At 41.9% G+C, this 13,575-nt stretch overlaps 1 non-coding gene across 1 annotated transcript; it reads right to left on the bottom strand.

Annotated features, from left to right (window-relative positions):
• Positions 1-1,792: 1,792 nt before the first annotated feature.
• On the bottom strand, positions 1,793-1,911 carry LOC145401535 (5S ribosomal RNA). Its single transcript, XR_013897625.1, has one exon. It is a non-coding gene; the product is annotated as a 5S ribosomal RNA (ribosomal RNA).
• Between the last annotated feature and the right edge of the window lie 11,664 nt (positions 1,912-13,575).

Below are 13,575 nucleotides of genomic sequence, written 5' to 3'. Positions count from 1 at the left end.
GCGTCTCTTAAGGTGTCTTTCAAACTTTTCTGTTTACTTCTGTGCCTCAGCCTGTCTCGCTGAAGGATCTACTTTAGAATACTGAGTTAGGTCGGGGGAGAACAAGGGATAAGGTAATCCTTGTTTTAATCGGAGATATTCTGGTACAGAGATTAATGGAAGCATATGACTGTAGCATCGCTAAATCTAGAAAAGTAATAAAGTCAGCTAGCATTTACTGTGAAAAGTTATTGGATTACAGTAGTAGTGGTAAAGTGCAAGGTGTATTAGTGAGAGTCATCATGAGAGAGAGAGAGAGAGAGAGAGAGAGAGAGAGAGAGAGAGAGAGAGAGAGAGAGAGAGAGTTAAAAAAAAAAAAACTTTGAAGTAGTTGCTGGTTGAATTAGAAGTTATATTCTTGAATAGTGACTTGCACAAAAGGAGCATTCAGTAAAGCAGGACCCGCACACTACGAAACTGCCTGTGGGACGATTGTTTGACTTTGCTCCGAGACCTAAAGCTTTTTATTGTTGGATTTTAAAACGATTTACATTCTGTCTTGTACTCAACCATTCCATTACGTTTAGTCCGAGTCGGATCAAAACTGCTGAAGAAAATTCATTCATTTCATTCATGGCTGGATCTCAATTACTGCACCAGGCTTGAGCCAACTCGCATCTATACTTCTGCGCTACATGGTTTGTCCGGTGACCTTGACCTTTGACTGCATTATCTCAAATTCGTATCGCTTCATCACTGTTATACCCTGAAATCTCCTACAAAAAATGAGTAAAAGTAGGATTAATGCAGTTTAACTGAAATAAGAACTTTTAGGAAGTGAGGTGGTTTTGTACCAGAATTTTCAAAAGTCATGGCAAAATATAGGTACTCCATGCATTGTTGGTTGCTTGAAAGAAAACAATCTGAAAAACGTGTTACAAGTATGACTAGAAGTTGAAATTCATAGATCACCCAGCAGTTTTAAGCGGAATCCCTGAAGCGTTGCAGTTACTACCTACGTGTTCTACTTGTACAATTTAATTAAGCATTGACTAAATATGATGAGTTCTACATTCTTGGATCCACTTGCCGGCCCGACCATGAGATGTGGTGAGCGGATTTTCACAGACCTGATTCTCTTGCGTTTCTTATTCTTTAGGGAAGCCAGAGTGATTATTATGATAGTTATTTATGTGCGTGTTTGGGCTTATCCACATCCAGCATTAAGGGCAAGGGTTGCAGTAACTTGATGATTACACAGCTTTATATTTTCATATTTTATTCTTACAATTAATGATACTTTTAGTATTCAACTACATATTTTTTTTATAGTAGGTAAGCAGAGGAAGGGAATCCAAATTAAATAAAAGTAGAATTCCATACACCTGATTAGAACTATCCTCTATTCATAAAAAAAATCTGTAAGTTACACCTAAACTGTTGCAGGCTGAAGTATGGGGGGTGGGGTGGAGGGGGTGCTACTAATCTGGGGAAGCTAGTTCCAAAGAGAAACAGTTCGGATAATAAATGAATTCTGATAGGTCTGCAGTTTAACAGTGTGACAGTACGGTCATGAGCGCTACCACATGCCCGAGTAACTCTATACTCCATTTTTTTTATTGAGACGAAGATGCACTTGACAGGTTGGTGATGACTGGCTGAATGCAATATGTCCAAAAAAAATTTTTTTCATTCATTCATTGCCAGACGCCATGTATCCCAAACGGGGTGGCCAAGGGCTTAGAGTTAATTGTTTTACAGGGAGGGGCACTAATCCTCCACGAACCCCGCTTGACACGTAGGGAGAACGTTATGCCAACAGCATCTGGTGTTCCCAGGCGGTCACCCACCCAAGTACTAACCAGACCCAACGTTGCTTAACTTCGCTGATCGGACGGGAAGCGGTGTACTCAACGTGGTATGGCCGTTGGCAATAATTACCAATCCGTCAAGTTCATTTTCGCCTCGATAAAAAAAAACGGAGTATAGGGAAGAGGTGGGGAGGTTACACAATGGATACAACTTCGTCCGAGCATTTGCATCTGTAAAATAGTGTAAGGAAGGCAACATTCCGTCTTACTTGTAGGGGAGGTAGTTCAGTATTTCTCATTAGAGCTTTGTCCGAATTTAACAAGTTAATTTAGTGCAGTCTCTCCATAGCCACGCCACAAAGGTGAGCAATATTCTAGCTGAGAGCACACTTGCCTTTCGTAAATCAGAGTATAGATATGACAGCTAAAAGGTAAGCACAGGGGTGCCGGAGTTGTGTCTTAGTTGACGGAATCAGAGTAACAGGCGTTGAAGGTGTTTTTGTTACTTTGGAGGAATTGATCAGATGAATTCGAGGTAATCAATGATTTAATATATCCAACGGTTGACTTCAGACCTCTCTGCCTTGAGTCATTCTCTTGGAGATTCGAAGCAACGCATACCAGGTGCATTGTGTGTGTGTGTTTTTTTTTTTCCACTTAATTCTTCAGAGTGTTGAACCACTGTTCCATCTATAAACCACAAGGCGTTTCTAAAACGTTAAATTGTAATTACTTATAGAAGCCAAGTGCCGTACTTCGATCTTAATATTAGTATCATTACACATTAAGTTGAGGGCACTAGGTTGGTACTTCGTATTTTAGTGTCCTTGTGAATAATATTAAGAAAATCATATCCTACTCACGACCTCTTTATATATGCCAGCGCTTTGCGGACTGAATTCTTGAAACTGAACACACACACACACACACACACACACACACACACACACACACAAAGTTGAACACCAACTCCACCCTGCTGAAAATGCTAATGAAGTTTGATTGATGAGAAGGAATGTGAGTGGGAATGAGGCTGAAATTACCAGCAGTAATGAGGAAAAGGCAATTGATGATGCCCTCCTGTGTCCTATGACCTCCAGGGATTATGGGCCGCAATGTCCTTCCATTCATTTAATTTATTATGGCTAAAGTAATAGGTGTTGATGGTGGCTGATGCACACCAACCGTTGAGAGTTGTTAAGTAAAATTCCCAAAGATTATGTCGAGAGCCTTGGTGCAGCTCACTATTAGTTTTCCGCCTGTCCGTGTGTTATTTCGTGTTGCAGAGGCCACACTATCAACCAGTTTTGACCAATGAGGTGTCAAAGTAATTCTCTCCAGCTGACAGTGTCTAATTGTCTTAGTGGTCGACACGTCCAGATCAACATGAAGGTCACTGTGATATAAAGTTCTTAGCCAATCTGGTTGGAATTTCATTGCTAATCATGTTATAGCTAACTAGCCAATTAACAACTTTCCTTCCAGATCGTTGCAGCTATCAGGCCACTCACATATTAGAGTTTCTTAACGAAGAGAGAGAGAGAGAGAGAGAGAGAGAGAGAGAGAGAGAGAGAGAGAGAGAGAGAGAGAGAGAGAGAAACAAGAAAATGTACGTAAACAAAGATGTGTCTGCCATTCACTTAGGGAAAAAAAAAAAAAAAATCAGGCTCTAAGAAATACCGAATGTGACACTGAGGAATGGTAGACTCAAAACTGTGTTAAGGGAATCAACGGAGATAGTTGAGCAAGTTAACACTGCCAAAGCCAACAGTAATTATAATACGACCCTCGAGCCCATGAAAATAAGGACGGAGATAATAATTATAACAGAGACAGATAACACAGAAAGAGCAAATTTGAATAAACATATCAATAACACACAGAATAAAGAAAAGAGAACGAGAAACAAGGATCATATAAAAGAAACCATAATAACAGGAAAAAGTTTGAAACAAGTCTGAAACAAAATGGCACTAGGACATCAGCAGAAAAAAAAAAAAAACTGATAAACAAAAATGGTGAAGTCATCCTATACCGAGAGAGGACGGTGATGAGAGTTGAGGATTTTTACAAAGAACAGTATGTATCAATGCACACAGCTGACGTTTCAGTTGACACAAGTGAAATACCAGAAGCAACACCAGGTGAAGTAAGCACTTTTCTTTAACGTATGAAAAAAGAAAGGCCCCAGGAGAAGATGAGATAATGGCAGATTTACTGTCGGATAAGAAGTTCAAAACCGACTTGCCTACTTGTTTACTAAGTGTATAAAGAAGACGGAAATTACCCAAACGTAATGCAATGGTTATTTTTGCTTTACAAGAACGGAGACTCAAAAGATCTTAGTAACTATTGATCTATTACACCTTGCCGCGGTGCAGATCTCGTATTAGGCACAATGGAAGTCTGCATGGCCCACGATGCATGCCGCATATGAGGTGAAATTTACACATGTTGTAAAACAACACTCCGGGGAAATTTTTGGTGATTTTAACATACACAATGTTAAATGGTTATTGCATTCTGCCCGGACTGACGACGCTGGTCTAGAATGCGAGCTGTTTGCGGAATCGTTTAACCTCACCCAGTTGGTAAAGCAACCAACCAGAATACCTGATAATCCTGACCATAATGCCCATCTTTTGGATTTATTCTTGACAAATAATCCAGATCAATACAGGATAGAGGTACTGTCACCACTTGGATCCTCTGACCACAATCTCATCAAAGCCTCATTAGTTAACCCTCCTACGCCTCCCCATTCTGAACCTGTCACGGTGACCCGATGGCACTTTGACAGGGCAGACTGGGATGGATTTAGAAATTATCTTGCTGATATTCTATGGCAATCTTTCTTCTCTAGTGATCCCAATTTTACCCAGTTCCACATCTGCGACTTAATACTAGCTGGTATGGATTTATTCATACCAAGTCAACAATCCACTAAAAGATCAAACTCTCCAAAATGGTTTGATGGCAATTGTGCCAGAGCAACAGCCCAAAAGTCATTAGCATATAACTCTTACTTAAAATCAAAAACATCTGAATCATTCTCCCAATTTAAAATTGCTATAAATCATGCAAAAGCTGTAATAAATCTATCTAAATCAAGCTTTCCTCAAAAGCAAGCATCAAAACTACTTAACAACCCTAATGACAATAGAATATTCTGGTCAACTCTTAATTCTTTCAATAATAACTTTAACAAGTCATCTTCCATTCCCCCACTAAAATCTTCAGATGGCAACATTACAAATGACCCACGTGTGAAAGCAGATATCTTTGCTAGTACCTTTGCCAGAAACTCTACCATAGATGATACCAGCCAGAATGTCTCAGTACTGGAACTTGATTCTCCCGAAATTGCCCCTCTTAAAATACAGACAAGATATGTAAAATCCATCCTAGACAATTTACCTACCAACAAAGCTCCAGGCCCAGATGGAATTCCGCCAGTTGTTTTGAAAAAGTGTTCCCCTGAACTTGCCTCTGTCCTAGCTAAATTATTCAGACTATGCATACGTACTTCTTTATTCCCAAATTCATGGAAAGAAGCCAATATCCACCCAGTTCCGAAGAAAGGAAGTTCGTCTGACCCCTCCAATTACAGACCAATAGCTGTCACATCTTCTCTTGGTAAGGTATTTGAAACTTTAATTAATAAGCATATTGTTAAACATCTTGAATCCAACAACTTAATTAGTGATAGACAATACGGTTTTCGCCACGAAAGATCAACCATTGACATACTCAATCTCTTAACTCATACCATCCATCAGTCAATTGATCTTTTTGGAGAAACTCATGCAGTAGCTCTTGATATCTCTAAAGCTGTCGACAGAGTATGGCACCATTCCCTGCTATCCAAACTCCCTTGCTATGGACTAACGTCTGTTGTTCCTTTGATTTCTTCTTATCTTAGTGACAGGAAAATAAGAGTAAAAGTAGATGATGTATATTCGAATTTCCACTCAATTAACGCCGGCGTGCCGCAGGGATCAGTTCTGGCGCCAACCGTATTTCTGGTTCATATTAATGAACTCTTATCTGTCACTCACAATTCCATTCACTCATATGCAGATGACTCAACACTACATAGTTCATTCACACTCAGACATCTATTTTCAAAGTCTAATATCTCTACCTCTCAACTCAGTACAGCCATCTCCATAAATCAAGATCTATCTACAATCAGTGAATGGGGACAAAACAACCTTGTCTCTTTTAATGCTAGTAAAACTAAATATATACAGTTTACTAATAGACAGATATTGCCAGATTCGTACATTACCTTCAGTGCTACTAATATTCTCATCTCCAAAAGTATTGAAATTCTTGGTGTCTCACTTAACAGTGCCCTCAGCTGGACCTCTCATGTCAGATCACTTGCTAAAACCGCCTCAAAGAAACTTGGATTATTGTACAGAGTCCGTAACTTCTTCGCCGATGAGCAGTTAGCTATAATTTATAAGAGTCATGTGCACTCTCAGCTTGAATATTGCTCATCCTTGTGGAATGGTTGTGGAGAGGTTGCATTAAGACAACTAGACAAAATTCAGAATAAAGCTGTTAGAATCATTAACAACCCTGCCATTACATATAAACTACCTCCCCTGCAAGTAAGAAGGAATGTTGCCTCCCTTGCATTATTTTACAGATATTTTTTTGGCAAATGCTCAGACGAAGTTGCGTCCATGGTGCCACCTCTCTATGCCTTCCCTCGTGCTACACGGGCATCTGGTAGCGCTCATGGCTGGAATGTCACTCAACCATATTGCAGAACTTCTGCCTATCAGAATTCTTTCATTCCCCGAACTGCATCTCTCTGGAACTCGCTTCCCCAGAGTTGTTTTCCTCCAAATTTCAACCCACAACTGTTCAAGTCTAACTGTTACAGATATTTTATGAACAGAGGACACCAGTAACCTGGTGTATGGATTATTTTTTTTTTACCCATTTGTTTTTCCTTCCTCCGTTCTGTTATTAAAAAAAAAAAAAAAAAAAAAAAAACTTACAAAGACTGAGCCTGGCAGGGGTTAGTTGAAACATTGCAATCAGAATAACAATAAGTTTGTAGGAAAAAGTCATTTAGGGCATGGAGGATTTACAAGCAGGTGCTCGATAACTGATCATCTACACACAATGCATCAGCTAATCGAGAAATAATGAACCACTGTGTTTAGGTGTCGATTACAAAAATGTTTCTGACTCGGTGGAGGACATGGCAATTATAATTTCATTGCCGAACAAGGAGTAAACGAGAACATTTTAATCCTGCTCGAAAATGTATGTAACGAGATAACTACAACTGTTAAGCTACTGGTAAATTTTTACAAGTGGACAATACACCCCGCAGGTAGTGCAATATATTTTTCAGGTAGTTTTTGATGCGATTCGAATGTTTTTGGCCTTCATTTTTGTCGGAAATACCTCATTACCCCTCTTTTCCAATCATGAACTTTGGACAAGTAGGTGAAATCAAGCATTTTCCGAAAAAAAAAAGAAAAAAAAAGAAGAAGTAAAAGACAACTCAAATCCAATCAAAATCCACCAGAAAAATGTGCTGCACCACCGAGTAACATAACGGAACAGACGAAACCTAACCAAACAGACGTAACGTAACCTCACCAAACGCACTAAACCTAACAAAACGTAACCCAGCATACCTAACCTATCCTAGGAGAATACGTAACGTAACCTCACCCAACACACTAAACCAAACCAAACCTACCCCAACATACCTAACCTATCCTAGGGGAATACGTAACGTAACCTCACCAAACACACTAAACCTAACCAAACCTACCCCACCATACCTAACCTATCCTAGGGGAATACGTAACGTAACCTCACCAAACAGTAAACCTAACCAAACCTACCCCAGCATACCTAAACTATCCTAGGGGAATACGTAACGTAACCTCACCAAACACACTAAACCTAACCAAACCTACCCCAGCATACCTAACCTATCCTAGGGGAATACGTTACGTAACCTCACCAAACAGTACACCTAACCAAACCTACCCCAACCTACCTACCTAACCTATCCTAGGGGAATACGTTACGTAATCTCACCCAACACACTAAACCTACCCCAGCCTACCTAACCTATCCTAGGGGAGTACGTTACATAACCTCACCAAACACACTAAACCTAACCAAACCTACCCCAACATACCTAACCTATCCTAGGGGAATACGTTACGTAACCTCACCAAACAGTAAACCTAACCAAACCTACTCCAATATACCTAACCTATCCTAGGGGAATGCTTACCCTTGAGATACGATTGTCCAGGACGAGGGTCGTCTGGCAATAACGTCGTGGTTCCAGAACCTTTGAATCCAGTGGTTTATGAACAATATAATTTTTCAAGCCAGAAGGTGTGTGTTGTCCAGATCATTTCCTTTGCAGTTAGAAACACAAAAACTACACTGTACCCGTTTCTTGGTTTTTGCGTACTTTTTGTACCAACCACAGTACGACTGACGTCTGTCTTTTCAAAATTTACAAGGTTCCTGACAGTCTGGGCAATAAACTTCCGAAGGTAATACACCGTGTCCTCCTCAGATTTCGAGTGGAAAAGCTTTGTCACTCGTAAATAATCAATATCACACCAGGGACACACAGCACGTCTTTCTTCTTCAGAGGCCATAGCGAGAAGGATTTGAATTTTCCATCCACATTGAATCAAAAAGCGCGATTTAAAATAATTGGCCAAATTCCATCACGTGACCTAAAGTAGGCATATGAGTGGGTGGTACAAACCTACGAACGCATGCGCAGTCGAAGGGAAGAGAAACAAACGTAAGAACGCACGCATTTTTTTACCCGGAGTGGCAGTGTGAAGATCTAACGTAGGTTTATTTGGGAATTTTAAATTAAATTCATTATCTCTGAAAATATCAATTTCCGAATGGAGTAATGGGGTTCTTTGTGATCCTTAGGGACTATTCTATAAGTTAATGATGCTAAAATTCCAAAACTGCATATTGTCCACTTGTAAAATAATGCCAAGTTACCTAAGGACTCTGAAGTTAACACTAAAAATATATTCTCGTGGCAACAGAAAGAGCCCGCGCGCGCGCGTGAGAGAGAGAGAGAGAGAGAAGGGGGGGGGGAGCCTTCAGCCACTTTCACAGTCGTTTTCCACCAAATTTTACACATGCCTGCAGATGCGCCAAAAATCTATCTGTCTATAGCCCGACGCCCTAATCCCGCAAAGGGTGGCCGCAGACAAAACGCCTCCAAGTCGTTGTCACCCACCATTTAACTACCCTCCCCCCAGCTCACCCCTCCTCCCTCATATACCTCTCAACATCATCCCTCCACCTCATCCTCGGTTTTCCCCTCCCTCTCCCTCCCTCCACCTCACCTACATACACCCTCTTAGTCAGTCTTTCATTCTTCATTCTCTCCACATGTCCAAACCACCTCAGTGTATTTCTCCCAATCTTCTCAACCACATCCACATCCACCCCACAACGTTCCTTCACTTCTTCATTCGTCAACCTGTCCCTCCATGTCATTCCACATGCTCCTCTCAAGTAACCCATTTCCACTGCTCTCACTCTTGACTTGTTCCCCTCTTGCAAGGTCCACGCCTCGCTTCCATATGTCAGGGTAGGGATCAAAATACTATCAAGCAGTGACTTCTTAACTTCCATACTCACCTCTCTATTTCTCATCACTGCTTTCAGTGAACCAACAACCTACCTTCCCTGCTGTACTCTTTCAGGCACTTCCTCCCCCAAAGTTCCATCCTTACTCATCACACTATCCAAGTACTTGAATGCGCTCACATTCTCCTTATCCTCACCATCCAGGCTCACTGTACATTCTGTGACTTCATTCCTCTCAAACACCATAACTTTACTCTTGTTTACATTAACTTTCAGATTCCTCTTCCTACACACTGTCCCAAACTTATTCACCAAACCTTGCAACTCCCATTCATCTTCATTCAACAATACTGTATCATCAGCAAACAGCAACACCGGAATCTTCCAAGTCTCACCCTCATTCATTAGAGCCACCCCCACATCCACTGCCCTACCTTGCACCTCCTTTACAACCCCATCCATGTATATATTAAACAGCCATGGAGACATCACACAACCCTGTTTCAGTCCCACAATGAGATCAAAGAACTCACTCAGTTCACCATCCACTCGCACCGTAGTCCTAGCTCCATCGTACATACTCTTCACTGCACTCAACAATATCCCCTCCACTCCATATATTCTTAATTCCTTCTGCATACCTTGCCTATCTATTCTCTCATAAGCATTCTCCAAACTCCATGAAGGCAGCATACAGTTTCTTTCCCTTCTCTAGATACTTCTCCACTAAACATCTTAGAACAAATATCCGATTTACACACCCTTTTCCCTTCCTAAATCCCCCTTTTTCTTCTCCAACTAACTCCTCTGTCATATGCCTAACCCTATCAATGAGTATTCTACCATATAGTTTTCCAGTCACACTAAGAAGGCAAATACCCCTATGGTTACCACATACTTCTCTCTCCCCTTTTCCTTTGTATAAAGGAACAATTATACCTGATTTCCAGTCCTCTGGAACCCTTCCCTCTTCCCAAGCCAATCAACGCAACATCCATATCCACTCCACAACAATCTCACCCCAATACCTCAGCATTTCACCACACACTTCATCAATTCCTGGGGCCTTTCCCATCTTGATCTTCATTGCTTCCACTACTTCCGCCCTACTGATCTCTTCCTCTCTCCTCTCATCTCTTCTTCTCCCAGCCATTCCCCAACCACTTATACTCGCACTGCTCTCACTCTTTACATTCAAAAAATCCTCATAGTGCTCCTTCCATCTCCTCAATTTCTCTTTCTTCTCCACCAACAATCTACTATTCCTATCTTTCACTCCCCTACTATTTCCCCTTGCACACTGCCTTACTTTCTTTACCTCCTTCCAAAACAATTTCTTACTCTCCCTCCATTTCCCACTCAGATTCCTCCCAAATTCTTCATCCACTTTCTTCTTACTCTCCTTCACAAGTCTCTTCACCTCCCTTCTCCTGCTCACATATACCTCTCTCTTCTCTCTCTCATCTTCTCCCCTACCTCTACTCGCTAACCATTCACTATATACCTTCTTCTTTTGTTCCACAGCTCGTTTCACCTCATCATTCCATCATGCTGTCCCTTGCACACACCTGCATCTCCTCCTCACTCCACAAACCACCTCACATGCTGCGCCTATCTCTTCCGTGAATATCTTACATACGTCTTTCACCACTTCCATCTGCTCTAGCTCATACCTTCCCAATGTTTCTTCCACTATGCTCTTATACTCTGCCTTTTTCTCACTATCTTGCAAATTCTCCAGTCTTCTCACAGGAGCTGTTTCCTCCTGTCTTCCTCTTCGTCTCTTCAACCAATTTCTTTGCAGCTTTACCTTGGCAATCACTAAGTGATGGTCCGAGACTCCATTCCCCCACTCTCTCCACAGTCATGCATCCAACACTTGTCTTCTTATTCGCTCATCCACACACAAGTAGTCTATCATTGCCTTTCGTTCAACAAGTTCACCATCCATCCTCCGCATTACTCTCCATGTATACCGGTGGATCATCTTATGCCGAAAGTAGGAGTTGGCTATTGCCAACCCCTTACCGTCACAGATGTCCACCAAAGCACTACCACACCCCACTGACCAACCACTCCATCCACTCGTACATTCTCCATTTTGCCATTCATGTCTCCAATCAAAAGCACTCTCTCGCTCCTCTCAAATTTGTCCATACATGTTTCTACTCTCGCCCAAAACTCATCTTTCACTCTTGCCACTCGGTCCTATACCTACTTTCATCCTCACCCATTCAATCTTTGCACCCACTGTTCCATACTCTCTTATATTCTCCTTCCACTTGCTTATCATCAGGCATAATCCCTCTCTTGCCCTCTCATTCTCATTAACTCCCGCACATAGACCTAAACCATATTCCCATTTTCTCACCCTTTCACCTCCCCATTTAGTTTCAGTCAATCCACATATATCCACTCTTGCATCCTCAAGCACCTGAACAATCTCTCTCTCTTTCACTTCATCATTCACTCCTCTCACATTCCACGTCCCCACCCTCAGAATGTCCTTTGTCTGTTTCTTAGTCATCAACATATGGTCAGTCCTAGTCCGGGGCGCTTTATTCGCTTGTTTAGTTAGTTCTTTTTATGGGGTGGGGCACTAACCCACCACCAACCCTTTTAGTCGCCTCATACGACAAGCAGGGATACTTGGGGAGTATTCTTTAAACCCCCCTACCTCAGGGGGTAAATCGCTTCATGAAAAACTTCGTTAAACACTACTCTTTCTTTTTACAGCGTTAAAGTTTTTCACCCAATCTTCAACACACGTCCGCCGCCCAACGTCGACACGCGTGACGTCACTACGGCGGTCGACAGCCTCGCCGCTAAGGTCGATATTCCACTGGCTGATGGAATCTGCCGCGCCATAAGCTACTGGCCCGCTGCCGGCCCAGCACGTCCAAGTTCCGAGTTTCTAAGTTATTCCAATTTAGCAATTTTTTTTCTAACAATTTATGACATCTTACTCACTGCATCGACTAGAGGTTGAAACGATGGAAACCAGGAAACCTGATTTTGCCAGTATGAAGTAAACGCACTAGGTAGTTGATTCAAGAATGAATCCGAGCATAATGCAGTGTATGAAGAATCAGTGGCTAGCACAATGAGCAAAATTCTAAGAAGCATAGAGCAAACGCATTACGGTAGGTGTTTCGAAAATTGTCGTGGCATCAGAGTGTGCCCTCGAGAGAGAGAGAGAGAGAGAGAGAGAGAGAGAGAGAGAGAGAGAGAGAGAGAAAAGGGGGGTGGGGGGATCCTCCAATCACTCCCACACAGTCGTTTTCCGTGAAATTTTGCACACGCCTCCGGATGCGCCAAAAAAATCCCATGCAAAAATTCGTTAATTTAAAGATCCTCACAGATAAGCCACCGACTACAGTGTACGTCGTATATCGTGAAGTGATCAACACGTGAGCCGAATAGGTGCTCAGCTTGAAGAACAAAAAATACTGTGACTGCTGTCAATCACCTTTTTTCTGTTCGATATTTATGCATGTGTGATGATTTTCTATCTATCTATTGCCAGACGTCATAATTCCGTAAGTGGTGACTACAAACAAATCGATTCCATATCTCCCTGTCTCCCACCATTTCTCTGCGCTGCTTCCAGCTCACACTCCCCTCTCTCATATACCTCCTCACTCCATCCCTCCACCTCATCCTCTTCCTCCCCCTCCCTCTCCCCCCCTCCACATCACTCATACACTTTCCTCGTTAGTCTCTCGCTCTTCATCCTCTCCACATGGCCAAACCACCTAAATGTATTTCTCCTAACGCTTCTTATCACATCCACATCCACACCACAACTCTCCTTCACTTCCTCATTTGTCAGTCTGTCTCTCCATGTTCTGATTTTGAGTTGTGATATTCAGAATTTCGGAAGCTGACTATGACAATGACGCACATAAACTGTGTAATATTTCTGTTTGATATTCGTGCATGCGTTTTGATTTTGAGCTGTAAGGTATAGGCCTGCGACCACATTAGCCACCTTTTGTAACTGAACCAATAGAGCTGGCCATCTGTATGTGATGTGTTTTGAGCACCAAAGCAGCGCATGTCAACAACTTATTAGTTCATGGCTCATTACAGTCAGAACAGCTTACTACGACAAGCCTGTGTTCTGAGAACTGAAGAGCTCCAAAAATGCACCAAACAA

This window comes from Coenobita brevimanus, chromosome 55 (assembly GCF_032717465.1).
Source record: "Coenobita brevimanus isolate Jiangsu-jjx chromosome 55, ASM3271746v2, whole genome shotgun sequence".
NCBI lineage: Eukaryota > Metazoa > Arthropoda > Malacostraca > Decapoda > Coenobitidae > Coenobita > Coenobita brevimanus.
Note: the sequence above shows the minus strand (reverse complement) of the source record. Positions and strands in the feature narration are given on the sequence as shown.